General features: G+C 54.6%; 1 protein-coding gene across 1 annotated transcript in view; it reads left to right on the forward strand.

The window, feature by feature from the left end:
- Nucleotides 1-22,370, forward strand: part of TCF3 (transcription factor 3) — a 74,225-nt gene that overhangs the window by 15,948 nt on the left and 35,907 nt on the right. The gene's annotated exons all lie outside the window — the stretch shown is intronic.

Genomic DNA, 22,370 nt, shown 5'->3' on the forward strand with positions numbered 1-22,370 from the left:
CGGGGGCGGGAGGGGAGGGGGGGACCCTTGCAGCCGACGCAGCTGTCTGAGCTATGCCAAAAAGTTTGCCCACATCTGCCTGCCGGATTCCCAGCCGCGTGGGCCGGGATGGTCGTGCCCTCTCGCAGAGCCTCCAGCTAGCTGAGAAATGCCGGGAACACGGCAAGGGGGCGGCAGGCTGAAGGCTTTCAGGCGCCCCGGTCGGTGCCGGCCGCCTCCTCGGAGCGCGGCCGGCCGCGCGGTTCGCRCACGAGGGAGCAGCTTGGGGCGCAGGGCGTCACCGCGCGTCCCCGGGCCGCCGGCCCCAGCTGGCCTGGGGGGGAGGAAAGCCAGGCGCAGAGCCGGGCGCCCCGGCGCGACCGACGTTGCTGGCTCAGCCCCCCCGGACCGTGTCGTGAGAAGCAGGGGGGCGGTTTTGGCACGGCGCCGTTGCAAATAGTCAAAAACGGGTAAGCGCTTGTGGCCCCGCCGGATGGGCAGGCGGAGGAGAGCCGGCACCTCGCTGCGCGTTCAGCCCCCCGGCTGCCTCCTGCCGCAAGGTTCCCGAGTATTTTGCAAGTCTTGATTAGCGCATTAGCTTAAACAAATTGAGTTATATATGCCACGGAGGGAAGAAAGGTACTGCACTCCTTCAGTGTTGACTTAAAGTTTAATTAATTTTGTTGCCAAATGAGGCATGAAATACAGTGTGAAATACGTTGTGGTGCTGAATGCGTAATTGTACGGGGGCCTGGAAACGCGGCGAGCGCTGAGGATAGGAGAGCACCGCGGGCGGCSCTGGGCCCCGAGCTGTCGCGGCAGCGCGGCGCCCGCGTCGGGGCGCCGGGGGTTTCCGCGCCAGGTCTCCGGCTGGCAGCAGCGCGCTGGGGAGGTGGTTTTCGTTGAGAGCCCGGCTCTGCCCAGGCTTTCAGCGACGCGAGACCGCCTGCTCTCCGGGCGAGCAGCAGCGGGAGCTCGCGCCACCGCGGGAGGGTGACGGGCATCCGCCGTGGAGCTGCTGGGCTCGGGGAGCATCTGGCCCGGACCCTCGTTTTAAATCGTTTTTAGTTTTCAGCGCTGGTTTTCCGGAGCGTTGCGCTCAACGCGGGTGCGGCCTCTGAAGACCCTGCGCTGTCCCAGCCTAGGGCTCGCTGCTGCCCTTCTGCCGGAGGGCACAACCTCCCCGGAGCAGAGCCGGAGGGACGGCGTTTGCCCGCGCACGTTGGCGACCCCCCGGCGCGGGGGCTCCCCGGCGCAGCCCTCCTGGATCCTGGCCCTCCGAGCCCGGAGGGCGGCTTGGGTCAGCTCGCGTCAGCCGAGCTGCGGGAAGCGCGCGTGAGCCTGCGGCGAAGGCGCCCCGCGGCGAGACAGCCCTGTTTTAGGGCGGCTCGGATGSCTTCGGCGGCTCGGTCTCGTCCCACGGCAGTCGCTTGGGGCAGTAACGAGGCCGAGGGCGCGCGCAGCCCTTTGCCCGCTTGAGCCGAGCGGGTTCGGGCACGGGGCGCGGGGGCRCGGTGTCCTGCCGCAGCGCGCTCGAGTTCTTGCAGGGGTTTTGCTGAAGCCCTTCGAGCTGCCGTGAGCAGCGTTCATGGAGGAAGGACGCTCTGGTCGCGGTTCAGGCCACCTTGCTCCGTCCCTCCGGGAGGGAGCCCGGGACACCTCTCCTTTTGCGCTCGGACGTTTCGATTAAGAGCAGAATTCGCTCTCCGGATAGCACAGCTCCAAAGCTAGCAGGAAGAAAAATCTGAAAAAAAAAAAAATGCTGTCCATCTGCCGTTATTAACCCCGAGAAGCACGTGCCCGCTTCAGAAATGACCTAAGAAAACATTTCTCCCGCTCTAAATTTAGCTGAGGTTGCGTCAGGAGCAGGAGGGAGGTGGAGGTGATGCGGCACACGCTCCTCCTGCGGGCGAGCGGCCGCGTTAGGGATTTAAACTGCGCGAACGGGCTCGTTTCGCTGCGTCCGGGGATGGGGGGGGACGAAGGGAAACGGTGTCAGGCACTCGCCTCAAGGCTTGGCGTGTGGTTTTGAGTCGGAGTTGAGCTGTACCGGTGCGCTTTGCAGGGGGGTTTGTTGTTTCCTACTTCTCCCCGCACCTCCCAGCTTCGCTTCTCTTTTGCCACTCTGCAGCTTTTCAGTAGCTGAAAGGTTTTCAGAGAGGACGGCGTGGGGTGGGAGGGAACGGGCTGGGTACATTGCTTTTAATTCCAACGTTACTGAATGTCTCCAGAGCTCCAAAAGGTGTATGTGGCATTTTTTTTTTTTTTGATTTTTTTTTGTTAGTATTTTTTAATATCAAATAGGGCGAAGGATAGTTATTTACAAAATCTCAGCTAGTTCCAAACAGGAAGCCTTCCAGGAAAACCAGCGTGCCACTTCCCACGTCCTGTCTGCTGGGCAATTGCCAAAAACCAGGGTATTTTCTCCTTTGGAAATGGCACCTGCTTGCGACCATTTGCCTTAAGGTTGCTCTCGTGACGTTTCTTAGCGTAATCGTGGCTCTTCGCAATTGCAAATGCGGTGGCATCGCAGGACGGGGGACAGCCCGTGGCGGCCTCGGCCTGGAGGAAGACCCAGCTGAACCTCTGCTGGCCCTCGCGGGGCGGGAGAGGTCTCGGGAGAGGTTGGCGTTGCCGGTCCTCTCTTCGCGGGTGGCGCCGGTGGCCCAAACCCACGTGCCGTGGACCTCTGCCCGCTGCCTCGTCTCCCCGTCCTGTGCAGACGGGGCAGGGTGGCCGACTCCGCTTGCTCAACGCGGCCAAATCCATCTTTGCGCTGGCGAGTATGTGACCACCCTGGGGAGAGCGGGGAGTTCCTGGGCCCCTTCTGCTTTCTAAGGCTTTTTTTTTTCTTTTTTCTTTTTTTTTAAGTGAGGTGGTCTCTCTTCCAAAGGCTTGTTAATGCCCTATTAACATTGTTATACAAAACAGCAGTATACCGTTTAATTAGGAAAAATACGTACTAACCTCTACCATATGTTGCTCTTCTCTTCATATTTGCATTTGAAAGTCCAGCTGAATTTCAATGCGAAACTGGATTTTATCCAAATGATGAATGGTCTTAAAGGCTGTGGGAAGACGGATGCACCTCCCTATCACATGTGGTGATTTTTAATTTAAAAAACCAATATTTTTAAAGCCATATTTCTTTATTCCTGCTTGTACTGTGGTTCAAATCATTCCCATCTTTGCTCTCAAGTTAACGTGCCTGGGCGGGTGGTCGTTTCTGCGTCCTCTGAAGTGCAAAGGCTCCAAGCGACAGARAGAGAGAGATAAGATTTTGTGTAAAGCAGCCACTTTTCACAGGCAAGTCGGCTCATAGCAAAGAGATGATCCCGCTACCAGGATTCCCAGCGCTTCTGCGTTGTGCACACGGCTGCTTCGTCCTCGTAGGTTTGTAATCTTCTTTGCTGACTTAAAAAAGAAAAGATTTTGGTATCAGTGGGCACCTTTTCTTTCGAAAGAGGACTGAAAGCCTGGCTGTGCAGACTTTGAATCCGCTTCGTCTCTGTAGCGGCAGCGCTGGGCGAGGAGCTGCTGAGCGCTGATGGCTTCGGTTCCTCGCCTTGGCCTTACCTGGCCGTTGGGTTCGCGCACGTGAGCTTTGGCCATCTCGACTTGTCTCCTGGTAGTGGAGCTATAGTGGAAAACTTACTGCTGAACTTTACACCTGGCAGGGACAGAGCTTTTTAGCAGGGGGCTGAAGTCATCTTATTTTATTTTATTTTATTTTTCTGTTATAGTTTATTCAAGTCTTGGCAGCTCCAAGCCTCTTTCCACACCAGGCCATCGTTTCTCTGTGCAATTTTGGACACAGCGCATCAGTCTGCTGTGATTCGCAATCGAGTGTAAAATGGGAATAGCAGCATCTCCCTGCTGCTTGGGCTGGTGGAAGAAAAACCCTTTTAAGGGCTGTGAAGTGCTGGGGTGCTCTTGTGGCAGATCTACGCAGCCTCGTGGAGTTACCACCGACTTTCCGGTGGCTTGGAGAGCATATACATGCTTCATCCCAGCTGCTGGTTTTCCCTGGTGGCATCTATGCTTGGTGGAGACTGGACTTTTCTCCTTGTCTCAGGTCCCAAGGCCCTTAGCGACCTTCACCTCGCCTACCTAGCAAATAAAAAAAAAAATCCACCCCAAAACTCTAAAAACCACTTAATATCCTGATTTATCTCCCATCCTTTTCCACTGTGGGTCTTGCTTCCAAGGCTCCCCTTGGAGTGCGGGCTAACTGCGGTATTTTCGGGGTAGTTGGTTGCTGCAATGTTCTGACTTTTGTTCTCCTTTCTCTTGGCCTCTGAGAGATCGGTTCAATCTTCAAGACAGTTTTTGTTGGTCTTTCTGTTGTTGTGTTAATGCAGCTGAACTAATATGATTACATTTCCAGACTTGGGTAATGGAATAACAGGTCAGGAAGCTCTTTTTGAAAAGTTTTTTTTTTCTTTTTAGAAAAAAAGAAAGGCCACTTCCAAATTATCCAAGTATCCAGTTGGGAAGATCCTTCCCTTTCTCAGCCACCCTTGGTGCAAGGGTTGCTCGCTGCCGTGGTTTWGCTCCCTGAGGCCGGGCGGGATGGGGAGCGGGATGGGGATGTGGCTCGCTGGCAGCAGACCTCGGGCAGCGGCACCCTCGTCCCGCGGCCGTCCGGGGGGTCCTTCCCTGGGGCAGTTTGTCCGGTTTCCAGCAAGCCTCGAGCGTCTCCCGGCGAGGCGGGCGGCAGCAGCCGAGGTGTGCTGGCTCTGCCCCTCTGCGYGTTTATCCTCCCGTTTTGGAGGACCGGTATGGAAAACAGATACCACCCACCCGGCCGAATTTTCTTGCGAAGGCAACTTCCTTTCTAAAAAGAGAAGGATGTTGTGGAGTTAGTGGCTTCCCATTATTTTCCCCAATTTGAACGTTTTCTTGTCGTCGGTTCCCCAGCGTCTGGCTCGGAAAGAGCCCAGCTCCGCTCGTACTGCACGGCAGAGCTCGCCCGGAGCCGGCCGAGGCTCGCATCCTTCGGAGCCGGGTCCCCGGCCGCGGCCCTGCCGGGCGGCCGCGGGGCCGGGGCGTTTGCCCTTCTTTGGGTATGTTGTAAGAAGGTAATGAGTCACTTTCCATCGAGCCGAGAGTTACCCTGCTCCTGTCTTGTATTTGTGTTGTGTAGCCAGCAGAATTATTTATAACTTCGCCAGCATCCCGAGTCTATTGTTTCAGTAAAGAGCAGGAATGACTAGATGACTTCCTGAGATTTTTTTTTTTTTTTTTTTACCACCCCCTCGTTTTTTTTTTTTTTTTTTTTTTTTTTTTAACTCCGCTTTTCCTTCCAAGTATTATATTCGCCAGTTGGATGCTTTCCCCCCACATCTTCCCCTCTCGATTGTGCATTTGTGCTGCTGACAATCCCACTACCGGTATTGCTTTAACTCTAAAAATCCTCCTAGGAAAAGGAGRGGGTACGTGGCCTGGGAGGTCCGAAACGCGTTCGCACGGTGCAACCGCTTCCCACCGCGCCTGGAGCCGGCGTGGCAGGTGCTGAGCGCCGACGCGTGGGTCCTCAGGGCACGAGTCTCCCGTGGCGCCGTTAATCGGAGGGTCGGCGCTGGGGAGGTACCTGGTGCTGCCTTTGGGATGCTCTGCGAGCCAGGTGGAAAGCCGCCCCGGTCGGCACTGCCGGCGCAGGGATTGCACGCCGCTGCTCTGCTTTCGCCTTCTCTTTATGGTGGGGAGAAGGAAAGGGGTTGCCGCTTTTGCTTTCCCAGGGTTTTGGAGATCCTCTGGTTCCTTTCTCCCTCCTCCTCGTCCCTCTGCCTGCAGGACGGTGGTTTGGTGAACTCGGCGCTTGCGACCCTTGCGGGGGACCCGCGGGCTGAAGCTCCTTGGAGAGCAACGTCCGAGCCCTTGCGCAGGCGCGGGAAACCTCAAGGCGCCTTGAGACCTCCGCTGCTTCTCCTTGCCCAAAGAGTCTGGGGCTGCTTTGGATCTTCCTGCTTGAAATCGGAGGGTAAAACTTCCACTTTGGGTTTATTGCAACGTAATCCTCCTCGAGGCCGCGGGGATGCTCTGAGGTGGAGCATCCACCCGGGTCACGTTTCTCTGCTCCCTTCTTCCCGGCCGTGATGTAACCAGCAGCCTCTGAGGTTAGAGCGGCTGCAGCCGCGGTCTGCAAAAGCGACCCGGCTGCGAAACAGCTGAAGGGGAAGAAGTCTTCGCCTGCCCTGTGGTCAGCGGAGATTCTGCAGAAGTTCTCTCGGTTTCTATTAGTTCAGAAGTCAAAACTCAGCACTTGTTTATTTTAAGCCTTTGTTTCTAGGTACCTGCAAGCCTTTGCCCGTCCTGTTCCCCTCGGTAAAAGCTGGCTCCAGACCCTTCCCAAGGGGCTGCGGAGAGGAGCTGGTTGCTTTACCTGTCTCCAAATTCCCCCGYCCAGGGCTGATGGCCCAGAGGTGTTGCTCTCTTGGCATTTGCTTTCCAGTAACTGTCTGGCTCCGAGCGGAAATATGAAGTTTATCCAAGTGGAGCTCTGAAGCTTTGAAAACGCTGCTTGACTCGCCGATTTGAGTGGCTTTGAGTGGAAAATGAGTCTTTGAATTCTGTCCTGCGGGGTGTTTTTTTTTTTTTTTTTTTCCTTTACAAACTCTTAACAGCCTGTTTAGCTTTTCCAGATTTCTTCCTGTGCAGACCACTAAGCAGGGGTCGGAAACCCGCAGCGTTTTGCGGAAGGTCCCCAGCTCGGGGTCGGGCTCAGGAGAACTGGGAACTGAAGCGCCTTTGGGAAGTGATGGCCGAGGAGTTACGAGTTGGTGGCAAGCTTCGCAGCTCTTTTGGGCTCCTTCCTCGCTCTACAGTTCTTGCTGCTGTCAAAATGAGGGGTGCTTTGGGCCAGGCACTGAACTCTCTTTTTGTGAGAGACAACCCTGGTCCGAAAGCCTGCGCAACCGAAACGGAGCGGTTTGCCAGGTTGCACCGGAGCTGGAACAGAAACCGGGAGGATGCTTGTGCCRCTGCCAGGCTGCTTCCCAGCTCTGTTCATTCTTGTTCCTCTTAAGTTTTCGAGCTGTCGTTCCCCTAGCCAAGGTATCTCTGCTCTCTGGCTCRGTCCCATCTCAGACGCTTGGCTATTTCGGTTTGGTCCTGTAGCCAGATGCTACAGGCGATGGTCTCCGGTGTGAAGTGCACCTTCCTAACCGCAGCCTTTCCCTGGAGCAGTGGGAAAAGCCCAGCATGGACAGCGCTGAATTTGTCTCCCGCCTTTCCTCGTGTTTCTTTAAAATAAAATTCATGGAAAATAAAGCCACGTAAAAAGACTGGGAGCTGCAACTTGCATTCCCTGCTGTGAAAGCTGTTGCAGGTTAGGACTGCTGACAGCAGGCCGCGTGCCACGTTGCAGGGCAAAACGGGCACGAGCATGTCGTCGTACAGCGTGCTGCCTTTTCCAGCCCTTCTGGGTCAGCTCAAAAATAGAGAACAGCACTTCTCCCCCTGCCCCCCCCCACCCCCCCCCCCCCCCCCCCCCCCCGCAGCTTGCTTTGTATTGTAAAAAGCACTGTGGTTTTTTTTGTTCTGTTTTCTTTATTTTTTAAAAAATCGAAACTGTAGGACTGGGTGCTTCTTACCCAAACGCGCAAACTGAAAGATTAGTGAGACATTGTGGTTTGGATTGCCAGTTGTGAAGGTTTTTGTATATTCCAGCAGGCAAGATTTTCAGGACTGGCGAGCAAGCACTCACCCCGACTGGTAGCTCGACAGCAYGCGGGTTAATAGCTGGAGATGTGGCTGTCCACGCAGGTATTTAAGGGATAATCTGTGCTGCYGGGTATTGTGCCAAGAGAGGCTGTGTCAGCTCTGGTCTCCGCTGCTGCGTTTCCAGCTCTGCCCTAATTTTTGGGCAAGTCTCTCCATATGTACAATAGCTAGGAACAGTTTTGTTCCCTAGAGAGGCTTTGAGGTTTAACATTTATAAAATGCTTTGAGATCTGCAGATAAAGGAAAGCAAGACAATAAAGAGCGACCGAGGCCGTGCCAAACAAATACCCTGCGTCGCCCCGGCAGAGCCGCGCAGGATGGGGTGGAGAAGGCTTTTGTTCGAGGGCAAACAACAGTTCGAGGAGCGGCTGCGGCAGACCCGCTCGGGAGCCCGGCTAGCCGGAGGGCTGCGCCGAAAGCGCGACCCCGGGGCTTGTGCTGGGGACGTGGCCTGCGCGGGTGAGGAGGGCGACTGCGGCGGAGGGGCGAGCCGGCCGGTGCTGCCCGGCGCCCCGCGCGCTCTCGGGCTGTGCCGGGGCTCCTCGGGCGCGAAGCCGGTCTGGAGGAGATGCCCTGGATGCTGCCGAGCGGTGTCATAAACTCAGTCCACTCCATAAACCTCATTAAGTTCCCTTTAACTGCCCGTGCCTGTCCTCAGCGTGAACTCCTTTACAGGCCCCCAAACAAAGGCAGGCAGGAGTGGGCAGGGATGGAGGAGCCCCGGCGCCCAGCTCCTCCCCGGCCTTCCCGGGGCTGGTGGGAGGAGCGCCGGGGCTCGAGCCGCTCGGCACAGGGGCGCTGGGCTCCTCGGCCGCCAGTTACTCCATGGACATGGCATCCCAGTGCAAGCTATTTTGGGGTAGGTCTTCCTGCCAGACATCTGGCAGCAGTGGGATTTTTTTTTCTTTTGGAAGGGGGTAGAAGGGGGGGAATGGAGCGTAAAGGGATAATTTTTAGCAGATTAGTTGTGATATTGCTCTGGACAAATTTGGAGGCAGGTAGGCTTGACTGTTGAGCTGGAAATCCGCAAGGATCTTTTCCTCCTCTTTGCCAGGCTCGGTGCACCTGCCTCCTGGTAACGTTATGCTTTTGGGCATGAACAGAGCATTAATGCTRTTTAAGGCCACATGATGCCGTTTTGGGAGCAAGATGTGTGGCTCTGCAAGAATAGCTCATCTTTTTCTGCTGCTTCCCTGCCTTCCCCCATAACATATACGTGAGTCCCTTAAAACCTATTATAGTAAGATGCTGCAAGTAGCCTGGCATGGGGAGGGAGAAGGGTGTGCAGCTGGAAGCCGGCTCCGGAATAATATGAAGTTAATTGATAGCGGAGAGTTTCTCGAGCGTAGTGGTGAGCCGTGGTCCCCGTGCTGGTAGCCGGTAGATGGCAATATTAATTGCTGTCGATGTGCGGCTAACGCAAGCTGACTGCAGAGTTTTCTTCCCCTTCTGGGAGCTTGTGGGGTAGTTTCATTTGAATTAGTTTGAGAGGAATTGAACCACTGCATAGCCCTCTGGAGATGGTCTTGTTTTAGTTCAAGTGGCTCGTGCATATCTAGATTTAAGTCGATAGGAAACCAACTTATCTAAACTACTGCAAATGGWGCCTGCTCTGAAATACGCTCTTGCTACACAGGCTCTTTCTCTAGTATGTAAACCTAAACCTCTACCTAAACCTCTTAGAACTAAGTATGCATGGGTTTGTCCTTAAATGCGACGCTATATGGTGTATTTTGTAGCAGATGGGATTCCTTCCAGGATGCCAGGAGAGCAACTGAAGCTTTGGGTTGCTGCTGAAATATGGGGGAATGTGCAGAATAGACAAAAGTTTGTAAGTCCAGAATTAGTTTCCAGTTAGAGTTAAATCTCTGAGGTTACTGGGGGGGGGGGGTGGATGCATGTCTCGTTCCCGATCAGAGCGATGTGGGTGGGAGCTGRCCAAACAAGACCCTCAAGTGGGCTTGTGGGCACCAAAAAGATTTACAAGCCTGTGATTTTTCTCCTCGCTTCTGCCTGGGGTTAAGGGGCAGCTCGCACGGAGGCAGCCGCTGCCTCCGGCGTCTGATCTGCTCCCTCTGCCGCAGGCAGCAGCRTGGCAGGAGCGCACGGGGCTCTCGGCTCGTCTGCAACGCGGGAGGTGTGAAGCTGCGGTTTTGTAAACAGCTGAGCCGACGGCCTCATGCTACCAGCCGAGGTCTTCCTCTTCCCATCGGTGTCGGCCTGCCCCGTCCTGGGGGTTCTGCTGCTCTAACGGGGAACTGTTTTTTGTTGGGTTTCCTGCTATTTTACCAAGTTCAGCAGCTTCTGGAAAGTCCACTGAGCCCCAGAACTTGCTCAAGATAAGTGAGGGGCAAGGAGAGCCCTTTGCTTTCCTAGCCACAAGCACCGAGATGCCTCAAGCCGTCTCATGGATCTTGTGTGCTGAGGAACTGGCTCGTACTTGGTCCTGCAGCCGGCAGGACTGGACGGATGCTGGAGCTCRCGCACCAGAGGTGCTGTGTGTTTGGTGACTTCTTCGTTCCATTTGCATTTGGAAAATTTACCTTGCAGCAGTGAAACTATGAATTTTTTTTTCCATTTTATATTTGTTATCTTTTTTCCCCCCAGCAGTTAAATTTGAAAATGCTGCTGCTTTGCTGTGGGGCAGCGGCTTGTCACCTCGAGCACGCGCAGCATTTCCACCCGCGCCCGGTGGGAGCAGAGCAGCTCGGCTCTGTCCTCTACGGCCACGCTGCTGAGCAGCAAAACATGGAGCTGCAGATCTTCAACCATCTTCAAACGAGCACAGGCTTTACACTTACAGGTTAGGTGCCAAGGCGGCTTTTTGTCTTGAAAGAAAAAATTCCTTTGAGCTTTCTGCAGTTAAGAGAAAGAAGCTTGAAGCAAAATATCAAGGAAACTTCTTAATGGTGGATTTTACTAGGCAGTTACATTGGCTTTCTTGATAAGAAGTGTTATTGCTTGTCTAGACAAAAGCACTAGAAAACACAGCATAATGTAGAGGAGAGAGAGAGACAAGATAATCTAATAGGTCTCTTTTTGTCTCCAGCTTGTTCCCCTGAATAGCACACGTGACTTATGCGAATACCGTTTAAAAGACTCGGGCTTAGTGCGTGAAGCGAGGCTGGGTGCTTGCTCGGGTTCGTAACTCCACGCGCGGAGCCGCGGGAGAAAACAGGCTGCCGCCCTTCCCGGCAGCGGCGCGGCGCCCGTCTGCAAGCAGAACGATGGGTCAGCGTGCGTCYGGGTTAACGTGAAGAATGCAAGTGAGGTGAAACGTTACTCCTTAGTGTTTTAGTTATCAGAAAAATAAACCCTGCCTTCCTGCCGTCTTCGTGGGACTTCCTAGGAACTGCATGATGTATTATTCTTAATTTTTTTTTTTTTTGGCGTGCGAGATTAGACGGAGAAGGGCTAGCTCCTATGGGTTGTGTCAACTGATGCTAAAGTTGCACCCAGGAAATATTTGAAAGGCACATGCAGAGGAAAAGTGTTCTTTGGTCCAACAAAACGTAGGAGCCATGCAACACATTGAGTGCCATCTACTGGCACTTCATCCACTGGTGTCTAAGTATTTGCCCAGAAAGAGGGAGCTGGTGCCTGGTAACATTGTCCAGAAAAAACAACGGGGCCTTGCAAAGGGAGGGCATAGCGCGCCTGCCTTGTTGGTGATGGGACGGTAAGGACGGGCTTTCCCTTCGCTCGGTTAGCAATGTCCTTGTCCAAGCAAGTTGTCCACCCGCTCAGTAGCAGGAGCTCAGGAACCTGCTGAGACTGAATCATCCCACCCCAAGRTGGATGTTTCATACCACACCTCTGGGTTGGTTTTAAACCAGGATGCGTCCACACTGCTGCTGAAAGGAGCAGCGTGCGTCAAACCAGGTCGGGTGGCAGATCTAGATGCAAAAAAAAAAAAAAGAAAAGAAAAAAAGAAAAAGCTCCACGTTTGGTCCCATAATCTGTTGCTATTTGCAAACATCTGGCATGATGGATGAGGTGAGGTGGAAGCTAGGATGGTGGAGCAGGACAGAGGAAGAGTTTTGCCTCCAGCGAAGGCCAAGACTAAAACATTTGCCCCAACCTTGAAGGAGATGAGTGTCCTGGCCTTATTTGATGGATGAAAGGAACCAGGGCACAAGGAGTCGGACTAACGTGCTCAGGGTTACGTGGCTGAAGCGGGGTCTCCTGAGCTCCTCCTGGCGCGTACTGGCACCTTGCCTTTGCGGTGCTCGGCACGGCACCCTGAGTAAATAACTATCCTAGCTGTGGGCTTAAATGCGACGGGAAGGCGGTGGCGTGCAACGGCGAGCTTCTGATGTTGTCAGCAGGTCTGGTGCAACGTCCAGCACCCTGAAGGCCTTGCGGTAGATGCAGGGTTGACCTTAAAACAAAGCGGAATTTGTCAGGTAAGCTCTTCCTACGACGTGTCCTCTTGGCTTGAAGGGCAGAAGTGGAATTTGGGCCATGGAGGAGACCGTTATGCAAAGATGTGAATTTTTAGCAGGGGAAGGGACAAGTGAACATCTTGAAGTATTTATATTTCAAAACAAAACCAAAAAAAAAAGCTAGTTCTTGGAAGAGGTGCTTCTTAGTAGCAAGTAGATCGAATACAGCCCTTTTAATGAAATTTAAATAATCGATGGTGTATTCAATTACAGAAATACTTGGCAAAGCTCTAAATAGGTCACATCTGTCCTTAAACTGCTCTGAAGGTAAATATCCCACGACGTGTTGTGTTGACTGAACGCGCCGTCGGAATTAGTGCCTGGGAGGGAAAACTCCTTGGCTACGCGCGCGATCACCCCCAGGACCGTAGCTCTCGTACGGCGGTTTGCCGGCACTCGGGATTGCTTTAGGGATCCCCTGGTACCTCTGGATGTACTCAGCCACGGACRTTCGCCATCCCGCGCCGCCGCCTGAGCTTGGCCGAGCCGGACACGGGGCAGGTGCAGGGGAGCAACGCGGCAGCTATTTACCCGCTGGGTTGTTTTGGGAGGAAAAGGTTGCAATCCAGGTCCCGGGGGTGGGGGGGGGGGGATAAATAAGCTGCAGTTATGTCCACTTCAGAAAAAGAGGAGGAAAAAAGAAACCTCTGTTGTGGCAACCACAGTCTTGAAAGTATTTGCAAACAAAAGCCGGAGCGCAGGGCTCGCCCGAGCCGCGCGGAGGCAGGTGGTGTTTAGCACGCTTTGTTTAGGAAAGTTTGTCTCATTGTGTCGAACAATTCTTCTTCGGTGATCCTTCCTGCGGGCTGAATCATCGGCTCGGCGAAGGCGGCAGCTCGCCGGGGGAGGCTGGCGGCCGCGTCCTGCGCGGTGCTGGGCGTCCCGTGCCGCAGCCCTGGCCCGCGCCGGGGGCTGCCCGGCGCCCTGCAGCRTCGCAGCCGGGGCGTCCTGTGCCGGAGAGCCGCGCCGGCGCGCGTTTTCTGCTTCAGCCTTCCTCTCCCCCCCGCCGCACGCGTGCTCCTGCGCTTTGTAACGGTGGGATCTGTTTTTTCCCTCCGGCTCCAAGGAAGTTTACAGTGGAAGCCGTCGAGCGGGAGAACACAAGTCATTGCACACCCTCCCCCTCCCCCCCCCAAGAAAAGCAATGCATAGCAAATAAACTGCCACGTCTTTTGGTTCGCTCTGACACACATCTCTTGCAAGCATTCTGTAAATAAATSCGCTTTTGACCCCCATTTTCTTGCCTTGTGGGTAATGGAGGCCGAGCGGAAAAAGATTTAAATTCCCCTGCAAAAGAACATTGTTCTGGTTGCACCTCTGCCGCCCTTTATTTTACATTGCAAATGAAATAATACTTGGAAAGATGTAAATCAGCATAGAAATAGAAGTACGTGCTTACAGCTAAAATAGTCTGGGTGCATGTGCGTGCTCAGTGCATCTGTACGTGTATGCAAAATACGCAATTGCAAGGTGGATGCGTAGCGTCTCGGGGTGTGTGCGAGCGGCGTCTTTCGTTCCTCGCTGGCATCGGGCTTCTCTGCGCCTTTGGCAACGTGAATTCCTCCTTTGGACGACAGGACGTGTGTCTGCGTCTTCCATGAATGCGCAACTTCGTGGTGAAAGAAATGAGCTGGAAAAAACAGGTTGTGGATTTACTCTCATCCCGCTCCCCCCAAAGCTTTCTGTTTAATGGGATATAACCCTTTGCTTTATGAATAAGGCTGTATCTACCGGATTTAAACTGTTTTGCGGTAGCGAGCGTGTTGATGATGTTAAACCCGTACGATGCAGAACACGCCTAAAAGTTCTCCRCGGGGCTGCGTTCGCGTTTAGCTTTGCTCGCAGGGCTGCGCTTCCCACGGAGCCCTCGGAGATGATGGAGACACACGTCTAGGTCTCGGTACAGGGGCTTTTCTCCGGGTGTGAGCGGGATGAGTTTGGGGTTGAGGCCAAGGCAGTCGCTCCTCCTGCTTCTGCAGGTGCCAGTACRTACCGTTTCCAAGCCTTCAAATAGCAGGGAGCGATGGATTTGCAGCAATAAATGGATTTGCAGCAATAAACTTGGGAGGATTGGTGGAAAAGTGGAGCGAAGGCATGTTCCCGCGGCTGCCTGGGACAGAGCTGCTGATGTCCGGCGTTGCATTTCTTTGTGCTGATTTTTCTGGCCGCTGAGTTGGAGTCGTATTTTGGTGCGTGGGAGCGTGGCCGAGAGCGGAGGCGAGAAGCCGTTTCGGGAGGGCGGAAGCGCTTCGCCGCAGCCTCCGCGCAGAGCCGGCCGCGGGGGCCAGCCCGCTCCTGCGGACGGGTCCCGCGTCGCCCGGCGGCGAGAACCGGGACGTTTCCAGGAGAGTTTCACCGTGGTGCCGAGCTGCTGCGAAGCTCAGCGCCGCTTTTTMGTGCCCGCGGTCCCCGGCGCGTGAAGCCAAGGTCTTGAAAAATAGCAGGCTGATTCTGACACTCGTGACCCAACTTGAACCGATATTATTCTTGGTGCGTTTCTCCACGTTTCTGTCCCCTGGACCCTGCCGAGGGATCGGCCCGGAGGCGCCGCGGGACGCGGGCAGCGTCGTCCCGACCTCGCGGAGGCGGCGCCGGGGCGAGCGCCGCGGCCTCCTCCATCCCCTTTCCACACTGCTCCTCTGCGCTCTTGTTTGGCCGTTGCTGCGCCGGTGTTTTTACAGCTGTTGCAAGTGTTCGGAGCTTTAAAGTTTATTTTCTTCCCTCTGGTTGTCGTCACAGGTTTGTTTTCTTTCGCCCTGCGACATCTTGCTGGCTTTCTCAGGGGCTCGGAGGYGGGACCGTCTCCGACGGGCCGCAGGGAGCGCGTCGCTCGGCCGCGCTGCGCTGGGTTTTAGCGGAGGGCGTGAAAAATCCCGCCGATTTGGAGGCTTCTCGGGGGGCAGATTTGAGTTCGGCTACGAGCAGCGTCACCGTTGGTAGCAAAGCGCCGGATTTCTCGCGAGGGGCCCTAAACCCCAGGCAGAAATGACCGTTTCGCGGAGCCGATGCTAGCAAGCGCCCTCCGAAGGTCGTGGCGCCCGCCTTGGCGGGGTTTTCTGGCTTTTTCTGTGCTGTCTGTAGATTTATTTTTTCGCTCCTGCTTTCTCCCCATGTCCAAAGCCCGCGGGCAGTCGAAGCCTTTCTTCCCCGCTGTCCTCGCGGTGCCTCTCCCGTCCTCCCCGGCGCCGAGCGCGTCCTCGAGCGCTGCTCCACGTGCGGACCCTGCGGAGCTGCTGAGCGGCGGCGCGAAGCGGGAGATGCCGGAGCAGATGCTAAGCGGAGGGAGGAAATAACGATCGCTGAAGCGGCGGCCTCGGCTTTTTTTTTTTTCCTTTTTAAGTCAAAAACGATCATTGCATGTGCGCCGGGGGACGGGGGCAGGCCGTGCRGGGCATTTCCCCGGGGGGCGGGTGCGCGGGGGCTGCCGTGGCGTGGGCACCCGCGTGTGTTGGGTTTGACCGTTTTGGGTGTTTATCGTCCCAAAGATTAACGGGCAGGAGCTGCCCCGTAGATCTTGACGGGGTCCTCGTTAGCAGGCTCCGAGGTGACCCGCGCGTTGGGCGCCTGGGCACGGTTGCGCCGCACGTGCGCCTGCAAGTACCTGAGCCGCCTTCCAGGTGCTCGGCATTTCTTTTCATTCTCCTTCCCCCCCCCTTTTTTTTTTCCTTTTTCCCCCCTTTTTTTYYTTTTTTTTYTTTTTTTTTTTTTTTAATTGTTTTGTCGTGCGCCGGGAAAAGGAAGTGAACAAATTGTATGGTCCCATCGCCGACCGACGTCCTGTAAACAGCGTTGCGGCTCCTGAGCGCATCCCGTTCGGATCTGTTTTTTCCGATTTCTGGGGCGGATGGGGCTGGTAAACAAGCAGGCCGAGCTTAGAGCYGTTCGGAAACGCCCCGGTTTTTTCTCCTACGGTTGCTCTCGCGGGGAATCGAGGTGACTTTCCCTCTGCGGGGTTTTTCTCACCTAGCAAGAGGAGCAGCGTGTGGGTCCGGGCGGCGAACTCTTGCCAGGAAAAACAACTTTGCTAGTTTGCCTGGGACTAAAGCTAATTACTAGTCGACTAATTTTATTGATTTCAAATCCCTTTTAGCGGAGATTTTGCTCTGAGGCTGATCGCCAGAAACGATTAGGACACAAAGCCGCTTAATTTGGAAGTGTTTGTCAAGCAGCCTTCTGTCACCTCCGCTTCAAATCAAATTACGGCGGCACCGGTGGCTTCGTGCGCGGCGGCCCGCGCCGTCCCGGGGCCGCGGCRGCGGGGAGCGCAGGTTAAGCATGTTCATAGACACAAGCGGAGCAGACTGCTGACGGCGGCGTTTTTATTCCCAGCTGCCGCCGTGCGACCGTCCTGCTCCGACGCGGCCGGGAGCGGAAGCCCGTGGGCTTTCGTGGCTTCGGCATCTGGGAAAGCGGCCGCCCGGGAGAGCGGAATTCCTCCCCCCCCCCCAACCCGTCTCGCCCAGGTTTGCCCGGGACACCTCGTGGTAAAAGCCGGACAGACCTCCGAAGATGGGAAAATACCGTTTGTCGAAATGCGAAGTGCACCCGGTTTGAGCGCGCGGGAGCAGCGCGTTTCCCTCCTCCGAGCATCCTTCTGCGCGCGGTTTGAGAGCTCAGGCTCCGGCTCTTGCCGTGCTGGTGTCCGAACGGCCCCGGGAGCAAAATGCCAGGTGCTTAGCTCCGTGTATCCGTGCGTTTCCCCCGAGTTTGGGGGCTGGGGGTGGGGTGAATCCGGCTTGCATAGGAATGACTGGGATCCGGGCTTCTTTGGGAAGGTCTTAGCCCGAATGCAGACGCCGCTCGTCGGAGGGGCGGTCCGGGCACGGGACGCGCCCGCGGGGCACGGGGGAGGTACCCCACAACCTCTCCCCCTCCCAGCTCGGGTAGCTCCGCTCAGGTTGGGTGGTTTTTAGCTCAGGAAAACGCACCCCCTAAAACTTAGGGGTTTCCTGTCCAGTGGCTCCAGGGACAGCCCCGTTCCCGGAGTAGCTTTCGGGGCCGTGGTWACTTACTGAAGCTAGAGCGGGCGTCTCTTTGCGTGGCATTTTCTGCTCCAGGAATCTCGTGCATTTGCCCTGGAAGCAGCATATGGAGAATCGAGCAGGAGGGACCGTGTGTGGCTGCTGGGATGTGGGAATGGGGGCAGAAAACCATACATCCTTCTTAATGAGTTTACTCATTTAAGAATTACATGTGTTAAGTGGCTTCTTTACTCCTCCTGTTCCTTCTGCGTGGRGAATTACTCCTGGTCCTCCGTGTCCCAGATTCCTTGCGTGTAATCTTGTGATGCTGCTAATTCGAAGCGATGACTTTTGTGCACCTGAAAGAGCCTGGATAAAATAACTTTGGAAAGCTTAACTTTGGAAAGCGATACAGAAAGCAGGGAAGGGTTTATGGCACGCAGGGTTCGGTAAATTGGTCTTTGACTTTGCTGTTCCTCTCGCTTGCCACTTAAGCTTGAGCTGAATTGGTTTCGAACGTGCGCCCTTTCCAGGACGCCTGCTCGTCTTGCGGATGGTATGCAGAGATTGGAGAGGGAAGACAGGATCTGTTATCAGGTGAAGGGCTTTTTTTTTTTTTTTTTTTAAACTGAGACTAAACTTGGACAAATTATTTTTATCCATGCTGAGAGCTTATAACAGGGCTCGTCTATCAGCTCGTCTTAGCTCCAGCATAAAAATCATTAAAAAAAAAAATTACTGTCTGACAGCTACATCTTATTCTATTAGTACGTTTTAATTAGAACATGAGCAAGAAATGCATTATGAATATTCATGATCAGGGTTATTAAAATGCACAATTAATCTGTACGTTTTTAATAACTRTATTAATGGAAGGAGGCGGTAGTTCCTATTTTTGTGTTTTCTGAATTGGAAAGTGTGCCTTAACTCAGTTAGTTGGGAAATGGTTTCATTTAAAAATAAAGTTGGCTGCCAACAGCTGCGCGCACACGTGGGCGTCTTTAGAAACTGCACACGCCCTGCCTCGGAGGAAGGTTAGAGGCGCTGCAAAGTCGGGTCCTCAAAAGTTAGGATACGCCGGAATCAAACCCGCTCGTGCCGGCGTCCCGCAGCTCCGCGCCGCGTGGGCCGGGGACGTCAGCGCGCCAGGACAAGCGGGACCGCGGCTGGCACTACCGCCGCCGCCGGAGGCTTCGCTCGGACCCGTAGAGCAGAGCTCTGCTGAGCACCGGGCAGCAGCGGCGGCGGCTTTCCAAAAATTTCTGCCTTTGGCTCGACTTTGGATTTACAGAGGTTTGGCGTTTGCTGCCACGTTTTAGCTCCTTGCTGATACGGAGGTTCGCGTTAGATGCGCAATGTTTGCCAGCGGTCCGCCGCGGGCGGGCGGGATATTTTTCCCCCTACGGTCATCCCAGAACCGGCCAAAGCCTTAAAAGCACCTGCAAGGCTGAAAACGGGGAGCTTTGCGGACACCCTCCCCGGCGGTGACCGCAGCTCGGGACGGGGGGCTGGGGGAGACCCGAGAGCTTCTTCGCGATCGCTGTGCGAGCTCGGGCGCGTGCGGGGCTTGCTCGGCCCGCGCGGTTTGCGCGCCCGTCGCGGAGCTGCGCGCCGCTGCGTTTGCTGCTCGGATGAAAACGCGATAACCTCGGTTCACCTTGGCAGCAGCGCGATCACGTGAACGGCAGCGCCCGGAGGAGAAAAAAATAAATAAAACAGGGCGGGGGGGGGGGAGAAAAAGGCCTTTTCGGTTTCCCCTCGCAGGGTTGTTTTGCTCTTGCAGGCTCTGGCCGCCGCTGCTTTTGCAGCCCGGTTGCAGGCTCCAAAGCTGCTTAGAGGAGGACGGGATTTTTTCCCGGATTCCTGCTCGGCTGGAGCRGGGGGGGTGGGGGGAGGAGGGCTAATCCCAGGGCGTGAGCTGCAGGCTGCCGGGTTGCCGGGATGGGGACGCCCGGACGGGGCYGTTTGGGCGCCGTCCCTCTGGCACCGCGCGCGGGTGCCCCTGTCCCTCGGCACCGATCCGACGGCGGCTGCTGGTGATGTCTCCCGTCACCCCTAGCGCTCGCCTCATCCTCTTGCCCCCCTGCTTGGGGAGCCCTGGCAGGAATTTTTCAGGAATTCTTGGCAAAAAAAAACCCATCCTGACCTTGCAGCACCCGAAGTCTCTCCAGATGCCCCCCARCCCTGCCCCAAGATACCCCCCCCCGGCCTGGGGCAGCCCCTCCATCATCGAGGGGGTACAAAAAGGACCCGGTATAGGGGAGGCCGGGCGATTTTTGCCTGCCAGCTCCCCAAAAAGGAGGACGAGGCGAGCGACAGGAGAGGGATGTTGGACGTCGTCGGGGCTTGCCCAAGTCCTTGTCCTTCCAGTGCGCGGCACGAGTTTGCCAAGGGTGTTCGGGGCTGCGGTTACTGCTCGCGTCTTCACCCTGACCATTGAGATGCTTCAAAAATACCCAGGAAAGCAAAATGAATAGAAGGAGCATTTCTGCCTCCTGATCTCGATTGCTGTTTGCAGGGTATGCAGATGAATTGCTTTAGAAAAACACATTAGCAAAGCAAAAGTTTATTCTAGGAAGTAGGAGGTGGGAGAATTGGCAGTAATTCTCCCTAGTATCCAAGGTATTATTAGAGGCTTATCCCTGCTCTGCACAGTAATCACATTGGAAATTTTTGATTAGAAAACAAAATCTAAATGAGAATTATGAATATTCATTAGGTGTAGAGATTAATATGCATAATTATGCAAATTAGACAGCAATTAAACACCAATTCTCTGGGGAAATGATTAACACAAAGGCACAGAAATAGAAGGATGTAATTTGAAAGAAGTTTCTGGTTAAATGAACAGTAAGGGGAGCGGAGGAGACAAATACACGGCGTGTTTGCCATAATAATAAGCTTTGCTAAAATGAAATTGGTGTGCACCCTGAAACTCTGCACCCASCCCGTTGCCTTGTTCCCCGCCAGCACCCCGTTGTTCTGTGCAACCTTCRGTGGTGTCGCTGTGACCAAAGGGTATGAGCTGATCTCTCTTTAAAAGAGAAGAAAGCCTCACACAAGGCCCTCCAGGCATCTCGGCCGTTGGCGCGTACTGCATTAGAACAGGCAAACGCGGGCGGTTTGGTGGGAATCTGCAGAGAGCCCGGCCGGATCCCCAAACTTGGAGAGGGCTCTCGGCCCTGGGTTGTGCTGGTTGGTGCTGGGGAGACAGATACCGTGCTGGTGACGCCGGGTGTGCTCGGAGGTGGGACAGCGCCGCGGTGGTGGTCCCTTCGTCCCAGGAAGGTCTCACCTCCCGGGGTTTCTCTGCAAGGGTGTCCTGGGGGCTGGGAGCTGCCTTCGATGCTGGCCCCAGGGTGACTCTCAGTTGCTGCAGTCCTCCCTCGCAAGAAGGCCACAGGCTTGATGGGCCYCTTGGTCTTGCCCATGCCAGGAAGGGAGTGTTTTGAGTGTTAGGYGATGCTGCGGTTAAAATTTCTTCAAGGTTGTTTGAAGATTGATAGAGCACTGGCACAGGTTGCCCRGAGGGGTTGTGGAGTCTCCTTCTCTGGAGATAAYCAAAGCCCACCTGGACGAGATCCAGTCTACCATGCTTTAGGTGACCCTGCTTGACAGGGGGTTGGACTAGGTGATCTCCAGAGATCTCTTCCAACCTCAACCATTCTGTGATTTTGTATAAAGTGTTTTTGGTCAATGCAATGCAAGATCTGAGATGGTAAAGCTCAGTTAATGAACAAGACTGTCCTAAAAAAACAGTGGCTTCTGCTATCTATGCAGTGGTTGTTGAAGMGGTAGGAGTGATTTAGAGTGTACTTCCATCAGGAATATGGCGTTTTGTGTAGGTAAGAACAAATCCCTTTGTAAATGGCAGCAGCACGGTTGTTGGATGCTGCTGGGAGCYGCTGTACTAGGTCACTAGTATGACTGTGTTGGGAGGATGGCTGTATTCCCCCAATAATTAGATTAGGATTTCCAAGACAAGCTAAAAAAAAAAGGTAAAAATATCACTCTGATCTGTGCCGCTCATGCTCTTAAACCTCTTGCAGATCTGGCATTTCTCCCCACCGACCCTAAGCAGCTCTGCTGAGATACCGGCCATGCAGGTGGAGCCAGCGACCTCTCAGGTCCACGTCATGGGTGTACCTGCTYCCCAAAACCCAGCCTTGGCATGGCAGTGCCCCACACCCCAATCTGGCAGAGTTGCAAAGTCCTGGCTCTGCCACCACGTGTCTCTAAAACGGCACAATACCAACGACCGTTCGGCTTTGTAGCCATGCAAACATCATCCAGTGGCACCAATACAGTGGTCCCCATGTGAAGGAAGCCTGGCTCGGCCTTGCATGGTGGAGGTTTTTATGTGGTGTCTACGTGTTCAGGGTCCTGTCTGTTTTGGCTTTGTAATTCCTGAAGTGCAAGTCCAGGGTGATATCACCCCGGTTGACTTTGGCCATGTCCCATGTGCTAGTGGCCTCAGAGGCCCAGGCTGGGTGGACCTGGCAGGCAATGAAAGCTCTCCTGTCGGGAGAAGGTTACGTGCCACCAGCCGYGTGTAGTCATATTGCAAAACCCTCATGTTTGATTTGCTGCTGTTTTGGATCGTATCACCTTTGCAAAGGATACGCTTTGGAGGACTGGAAGTTAAATTGGCGGGAGCATGTTTTGATCAGCCCTGGTCAGTAGGACACCTGAGCATGGGAGGTGTCTTAAAAAAAAAAAATCAYCCTTGAACAAGCCTGATTAAGCCACAGGTATGTTGTACCCCAAACAACTCACAGCTGATGCTCTTACAGCTCTAGGTGCTCTTTTGATCTTCTCATGTGTAATGGAGAACAGGATTTGGCCCATGATCTAACAGAGCAGCGGTACGAGCATGACGGGTCTGTTTGCACATTGCAGACACGGGCAAAATTCAGCTCCTGCCAGCGCACTGGGACACGTACAATAAGTTTTTAATTTGTAGCCCTCTTAAACATCAGTCTCCAGGGAAAGCGGGTTTGTAGGCAGCCGCTTGCAAAAAGCAGAGTTAAAATACTTGTTTCTCCTCTTCCCACTGTCCTGCGTTTTGAAGCGTTTCCAAGCTGCAGTAGGGTTTGCTTTGAAGTTGGCAGACTAAACCCTCAGCTGAATTGGGAAGGTGAGGATGGAGAGGGGAGGATCGGTCACGCCAAGTGGAAGTGGCTTATTAATGAAAATATTGTTTTGTTTGTAGAAGGAAGAGTTAATTTTGCGAGAACACCTTTGAGGCTTTGCTGATAAA

The sequence above is a fragment of the Rhea americana genome, unplaced genomic scaffold (assembly GCF_003343005.1).
Source record: "Rhea americana isolate MKP2758 unplaced genomic scaffold, rheAme1 scaffold_378, whole genome shotgun sequence".
Classification (NCBI taxonomy): Eukaryota; Metazoa; Chordata; class Aves; order Rheiformes; family Rheidae; genus Rhea; species Rhea americana.